Source organism: Lactuca saligna, chromosome 3, assembly GCF_052625555.1.
Source record: "Lactuca saligna cultivar CGN05327 chromosome 3, ASM5262555v1, whole genome shotgun sequence".
In the NCBI taxonomy this organism is placed as follows: Eukaryota; Viridiplantae; Streptophyta; class Magnoliopsida; order Asterales; family Asteraceae; genus Lactuca; species Lactuca saligna.
In genome coordinates this window covers 101185238-101191983 of record NC_136419.1, presented here as the reverse complement: position 1 = coordinate 101191983, position 6746 = coordinate 101185238, and positions in this window count along the sequence as shown.

Below are 6746 nucleotides of genomic sequence, written 5' to 3'. Positions count from 1 at the left end.
CATGTTAGAATTGTGTTGATGATTGCATGAAAACCCAAATGTTTAGTTGAGCCTATATACGTTCTAGTGCATTTGTGGCTTCCTTATTTCAGTGAAATCATGAGACAAAAACACGACCTTGCTCAGCCTGAGGGATGCAATATGTTTAGCAGCCTAAACCTGAAATGTATCCAGGAAAATTTTTATCATTAGCCAATAAAGGTTGAGATTGAGCGCCCCTGCTTAAGCATGTAGGGATTTGAGTGAAAAAAAGTGAGGTATACATGTAAAAAAAAAAAAGAAGAGAGAATTACAAGAAAAATTGTAAGAATTTTGGAGCAAATGAAGTGAAGATCTGAAGATCAAAATTCCAAGAAATCCGAAAAGTTGAAGATACCAAAAATCAAACAACAAAGGTGGTGAATTCAAAGAAATTAAAGATCAAATGTCAAAGAAGTGAAGAATTCCAAAGAGCTCCATAGTGGTATCGAAAAGTTGTAATTCTAGATTATGTATGCTTGGGTTGCTCAATTAAAAATACCTTGAGGGTAAAGAGGTTTTCTGAGGATGGATTCGGAGGGTTGCATAAAATGAGCATAGTTCGGGGTGAGTGGGCGAATGTTTATGAGGATTGTGAGTATTTGAAGTATGGGGAGTTTTTAGGAATTTTAGACACAAATGCATGCGTTGCGGTCTTGGCATAATGGCTGGGTTGGATTGGAGTTATTATTTATGATTCTAATGTGTTAAAATTCAGTTTTGCTTGAGGGCAAACAAAAGACAAGTGTGGGGTATTTTGATATGTGCATATTTAGTGTGTATTAAGTGTAGTTTATTTATTCATATATTAGCTAAATTGTTGCATATTATGGACAAAAGGTACTTAAAAGTGTTAAATTATGTTTTTCAGTCCAAAGATGAAGCTCGGAAGCGAAAGGAAGCAGGAGAAGCGGTTAGGAGCTCAAGAGTGGAAAGAAGAAAGAAAACATCCATAAAAGGCTTCTACTCGTCGAGTTGACCCTTGACTCGATGAGTCCGGTCGCGGAATCAGAAGGATAATCATTCGGAAGTCAAGATAGTTATCGGATTACGAAGAATGTGAGAGGGACTCGACGAGTCACCTTATGACTCGACGAGTCGGAACGAATATATAAAGATAACTCTACAATTCGAGAAGAGAGAATTCTGGGAAGTTTCAGAAGTACTTAGCTGCGAATAAGAAGTCAGAAGAACCCTAGAAGTCGACCAAGGAAGCTAGAATCCAATCCCGGGAGTAATTAAGGCATAATTTCACCATTCTACTTAATTCTTTTGTTTTGTCAACATGATTAAGCAACTTGAACTTATTTGTTTGCTGTTATTTACCTTAGTTATGAACTAAATTCTTTAGACTTCTGTTTGGGAATACAAAGTTGACAATATGGTTTGATTAATTGGTAGGATTAATTCCAAGTTGGTGATTAATTGTTATTTTAGCTTGCTAAAGAACCTTGTGTATGAATGATAGTTAATTTTCTGTTAATAGGAAGATAATTGATTAGCATGAACATCTATTGATTATCAACCTCATATGATATGTGACCATTATACCATATGTTTAGAATTAATGAACATGAAACTAGGATTAATAAGGAAATTGAGTAAATTCATGTGCAAGCTTGTAAGATGACCATCAAACAAGAGGTTAATTAAGAATAACGAATTAATTAGCTATTGCAAGTCTAACTTAACCCGAATAATTAATCTAGTAAATATAATTAAATTAAGCAATTGGCCACTGTTTGAATTAATTTATTTGCTAAGGATTAGGGTAGTGAACACAAACCTAATCACTTGAATCGGTAACCAACGAAAGAATTAATCCATTGCACTATTACCTTAGAATCAACCATAAAGTTAACCGAGTTGAACTAAACAGAAGTTTCTTTCCCATTATTGAATCTAGTTAATTTGTTCTTTTCTAGTCTTGCATTAGTTTTAGTTAGTAAGTTTCTAGTCTTGTAAAACTAGAGAAAAACCCCTTATTTGCTTAATCAACTTAGATAGAATTAGTTTTTAATTTAATTTGTTGTTCCCTGTGTTCGATACCCTACTTATTTAGCTATACCACAATTGATAGGTTCACTGCCTTTTGTGTGTTATCTGATAATTAAAGTAGGATTAAAACTAAGTGAGTTTTACACACATCAGTGTGACTCCCTTTCTCGACCTTTAAGTTTTTGTGGGGTGTGTTTTGCCGAGTAGAATGGGACCAATTCGCCAAGAAAGTATATGGAGTATATAGTGGAGAATAGAGCAATCGAAGAGGTTTACAATTCATCTTTCACGACAACTTCGTCTATCCTCGATGGAAAAAAATTTAAGCAAATCAAAACTAGGGAAAAATGATATATCTTTATTTAATGTGATAGTACATAATATTGAGGTTGGTACAACCCTTGGCCATGACAGGAGTGTTATGTTGCTATGCTAACATCTTTACTAAATGGAATGGATAAGAAATATATATATATATATATATATATATATATATATATATATATATATATATATATATATATATATATGAATGAATGAATGTTATATTGTTCAACACTTGTGTAAGAATGGAGAAAAAATTAGCAAGTTAGACATGTTCCTGGTTTATGATGAGATGATGGATTTTTGGCGTGATGTTTGGGTTGGTGATTATTCCCTTTATTCTTCTTACCATAAAATTTATGATTTTGATTGGCATAAAGAGATGTCAGATAGATATCATGTTGCTTCTGGTTGGTCTATTAGCTCTCTAAGGTGGAACCCTAAAGGGGACTAATTAGGAGCATTGGTATGGCTTTGTGTCTTTGCTACAGGTGGTTCATCTTGATCCAAAAGGTGATAGACTAGTATGGTTGCTTGATATGTTGGATGAGTTTCTGGTGTCTTTTGCGCTTGCTTTCATGAATAGACATTTTTTGGGGGAAGGGGATGGAGACGAGGTAGACCAATTTGCTTCCTATCAAGTTAAACATCCTCTTGTCACTTGTCAGATTGGAGAGCATTCCGACTAAGGAAATATTGTTAGCTAGGGTTATTGAGGTGGAGTCTATTACTTGTCCCAACTACTTGAGTTGCATTGAGATGGTTGCACATGTTTTTTACTGCCTCCCGATCAAACTTTGGGTCCAGGTGGCTGTTTGGTGGGGGTTGCAGCTTCAAACTCCCCTACTCTCTATTCTCTTATTACTTGAGCGTATACTTTCCAATTGATATGTGGTCAACAAAACGCCTTTCAAAGTGTTGATTATGTCGTTTAATCTAAATATGTCGTTTGAAAGTGTTGATATGGGGGTTCTAGCTACTTACTCGTTTAATCTAAATATGTCGTTTGAAAAGAAGATTCAAATAAGTAACTGGCTCAGCTTTATTTTCATGCCTCGAAAAGTTACTGTTCTTATCAAAGTGTTGATTATAAAGCATGGATTTTTTTTCACGATAAAACAATTTTATAAAAAGAAGGCCCTTAACAAGATGCTAGAGAGCAAAACAATTTAAACATGGAAAAGTTAAATATATAAAATAAGGAAAAGCACACCAAATGGATCAGTTCATGGATAAATCTTTTCTTTTATTTTTTATCCAAAGAAAAGAATTCATCTTAATGTCTTTAATAGAGACAAGGATATAAAGACGCAATACAAATAAAATGACATTTAGTGGTATAAAAATGATATTAAAAGCCGAAAAAGTGTCACTAAAGATCCATTAGAAACTCGGTGGCACAAAAAAATGTCACTAAAAGCCTTTAGTAGCACATTTCGGTTATGTCCTTGCAGTCTTATTGGGTTTTGGTGGCAGTTTTCTATTATGTCACTAGAACATTTGTAGGTTTTAGTGACACTCTTTTTGTACCACTATTTAATTGGTAAAATAAATATAATTTTCTTGTTTTTAATGACACTTTTAACACAAAATTATATTAATAAATTAGTTCTTATGTGTTTTTATTTTATTTTAAAGGGAATATCAGATAATAAAAAGACATTTAAAATAATAAATGGAAACACAATATCATTATATTACTTCAATCTTGTCTAACAACAATATTCTCAATATATTTAAAATACAAACGTTTTAAAAAAAGAAGTTTAATAAGCCTAAAAGTTATGATAGTGTTCAAAACATAACACTATCAAACTAAATACTTGTTGGAAAAAGAACACAAAACTTGATTTTCCAAGAACATTGTATAATTACTCAATAGTTTCCTATCATAAATCATAAAACATCATACAAAAACATATAGAAATATCACCAATAAATATGAAATAAAAAGAAGCATATATACTTTACATGAAATAATATTCAGGTTATATTTTATTATTAACTAGTAAAAACATTAAATTAAACCATTTAGCTAAAAACAAAACGGGTCAAAGGGTTTAAAACACCTACAAAGCAGCCAATAGATCCTTTACACTATCTTTAGAGAGTTTTTTTTTATCTTCAGATGGTTAAAACGTGGAAAGTTAAATATGAACCACCAAAATAGAGGTAAAATGGTCCAAAACACACCAAATCTCAACCTTAAGTTTAAATCACTTTCAACTACTAGAATGACAATCAAATATGAACTATCAAAGGCAACTCAATTTAAAAGCAGCAACAAACAAACCAAAAGCAGAACCAAAGGGAAAATTTGACCATCTCATAGCTAACCCAAAAATTAAAACAACCAATCCTCTTTGATTCCTTAATCAACATGGATACATATCCAAATAGCAATCAAAAACACAGAGAACAACTTACATAACTACCAACAAAGGGGTAGAAAGTTCCCAAGAATGCCAAAATATCTCCAAGACAATCACCAACACAACAAAAAAAACCTATAGGATTAAACAATTTTACCTTAAAAAACTTAATAAATAGCATGTTGTCCAAGACAATCACCAAAATATCTTCATAAGTGCATCTTTGTAAATAAAGGGTAACATAGCCTATTGTAGACTAACACTTAATAAATAAAAGCTTACCAAACTATTAGTCTTCGTAAATCACGATTAAAGTGAAGTTACTTTAAAAGCTTTTGGTTCCATGTAGTGACGCCAATCTCATGTTCATCTCCATCTTCTTTGAAGAATACAATCTGAAATATTGGTGTTCGTGGTGTTGGAAATTAACCAATTAGTGTGGCCTACGGACTATTTTGTAATGTTAATTACATGTTAGGTATAGTTATATTCTATACCATAACATCTGCCGTAATGACAATTTAGTCCCTATACTTAAATTATGTAGTATGATGGATATGACATATATATGCAACATGAGGGACTATTTATGTGTGGTTCTTATTCTCTTTCCCTTAAGGTGTAACTGATGAATTTCATCAGTCAAGAACGTATACGATTAAAAGGATGCTCAATCGCTCTTCCTTACGTTTCAAGAGTTATCTATATAACACCATTCATGAGTATCAAGCGTATCGATCCATCCATCAGATCATTGATAATACACCATTACGGGAAGAACAAAGAATCATCTCATGGCATCATCTTCAATTAAACTACCATTACCGAGTAAGTATAACTTCTTCTTGATTCACCTTTTCATCTAATACGTATGAGATAGATGTTAGTTCGATCCTCTTATGTTTAATATGTGGTATCAGAGCGTATTTTACGAGACGTAGATATGTGACATAAGAATTAATGCCACAACACAAATGAGGTCTTCAGTTCTCCATTCCATTCAAAATTTCATTAACATTACACGAAAGTAATGATTCCAAGAAGTGGTTTTTCAAATTGTAATTTTACAGGTATACCTGAAGCAACCATACTCAACAATCATAGCCAACAATATGAGAATTGAAACTAATAGTTACATCATTGTATCCAAATATTAAAGTATAGCCAACATTCGCTAATTTAGATACAAATAATAAGTTTACTTAGATACAAATAATAAGTTTCAAGTTATACTCGATACATAAAGAGTATCATTAAGACTTAAACAACAACCGTTTTCTTAAATAATGAAGGTGCACCAATTATTCTATGTCTAAGTCTTCATCATTCCCAACTTTAATTGCTCTTTCATTTCAATCCAACTTTTAAATTGTATGGAATCCCTCTCCTTGCAAATCATTATCTCATTATGGTACAATAATGTTATGTACACCCTTTATTATGCCAAATTTTGCACCAAGGTTTCCTTAAGCCTTATTTGTATCCATACTATGGACCGTAACAGAACTATTCTTACACTTACTTAAGTCCTACCATTTTTTAAGTGACATTTAAGTGATTGCATGGGATAACAAAATAATGCATATCAGTATACCTATTATAAACACCAAAATAATAGGTTTTGTAAACACCTTACTCAATTATCAGATTCGCTTTGGCTAGACCAATAATTGAATATTAAGGCATCCTAAAAATTATATTACGCTACATAAATATTGCAATCACCTTTGGGTAGATATACAACATTTATGCATATTATGCTTGAAATTCACTATTTGAGTCATTAATCAATTAGCATTTGGGTTCCTTGAATAATAACTCAAACAATTGCTTAATGTGGGGTTCAATAAATTTAAACATCAAACTTAAGCAACCTTTCTTTGGTCCAGTCACTCAGGCTTAATATTAAAGTTACCGCCCATTATTTAGAATTGCCAACCACTTTATGCGAGGGAAAATTAGAGACACATGAAATAGACATAAATCAAAATTTGAGTCCTACTAAATAGGTCAAATAACACAATAACTATTAAG